At 37.6% G+C, this 1,083-nt stretch overlaps 1 long non-coding RNA gene across 1 annotated transcript; it reads left to right on the top strand.

The window, feature by feature from the left end:
- Positions 1 to 6: 6 nt before the first annotated feature.
- On the top strand, positions 7 to 1,014 carry LOC111440736. The gene is made up of 2 exons (XR_002710016.1): positions 7 to 182; positions 434 to 1,014. It is a non-coding gene; the product is annotated as an uncharacterized LOC111440736 (long non-coding RNA).
- Positions 1,015 to 1,083: the final 69 nt, after the last annotated feature.

The raw sequence follows: 1,083 nt of genomic DNA, 5'->3' as shown, positions 1-1,083 counted from the left end.
AATTTCATTACAGGGTCACCATTCCCAGCTGGAGTGATATCAACAAATGACTTGGGATTCATTCCAGTGGGCATGAAGGGACCTTTCATGGACAAACTAGCCCTCCATGGCACGCTCGCTTAGCGTTCATGGGTGCTATGAAATGTTGGGTCTTTTATTCTCAAAATCAAACTTGTAAAAAGGTAAAAGCCGGTCTAACTTCAAATTTAAACGAAGGTCATTATTCCTGTGATAATGTTTCTTGTGCCATTATATAATGGATTTTGAATTCTGGAGCAGGGACATAGAATGCTTTTGGACTATAAAGGAAAATATGTTATTAAGGAAAGAAAGAAAGAAAGAAAGAAAGAAAAAAAAAAAAGGCCGTACTTGAGCAAGGTTACCAATTATACCAATTATAGCTTTAGAGTTTATGTGTTGAAATGTTGTGCAGGATTAGGAGAAAATGTAAGTACGGAGGTCAAGGGTTCAGAGATGGATGCTTCTCGTGTTGTTTTAAAAAGGGATATGGCTACATAAATGTATCTCGAGATTGTCAAGAACACAACAGAGTTTTAACAATATCCGGGTAGTTGGGGACAGACCAACCAAAATAGCTTACTTCATTCCAGGCGAGACTACATATCTAGTAGATCGATATGATCTATTGTATATCAAGAGTTAGTATGCCTGAGGAGGTGCCAGTCTCTATTGTGTCAGACCGTGACACTAGGTGCTTGTGCAACAAAGTGGTTCACTTAGTAAAAGTCTCATGGTATACCCATTGTGATGAAGAGGCAACTGGGATCGTGAAGAGATATGAGAAATGTCTATCCCAAGTTCTTCCAAGAGATGGCAACTTTCGAGGACGAAAGTTTTTAAGGAGGGGAGAATTTGTAATACCCGAGCCTCAATTGAAAGTTTAAAATCTAAGTTTACCTTAAAAGTCGATCTCTCTCAATTTTAGTGAAGGTCTTAAAGACCAAAATCCGAGATGAGACGGAAGAGAAAAATGATGAGGAATAAAAGAACTTAAGAAAAATATAAAAGAAAAATGATAGAAAATTAAAAGGATGGTGAAGGTTAATCCCTGGAGGGTAATTT

The sequence above is a fragment of the Cucurbita moschata genome, unplaced genomic scaffold (genome assembly GCF_002738365.1).
Source record: "Cucurbita moschata cultivar Rifu unplaced genomic scaffold, Cmos_1.0 Cmo_Scf01772, whole genome shotgun sequence".
In the NCBI taxonomy this organism is placed as follows: Eukaryota; Viridiplantae; Streptophyta; class Magnoliopsida; order Cucurbitales; family Cucurbitaceae; genus Cucurbita; species Cucurbita moschata.
The sequence above is the reverse complement of the archived record's forward strand: the minus strand, read 5'-3'. Positions and strand labels throughout refer to the sequence as shown.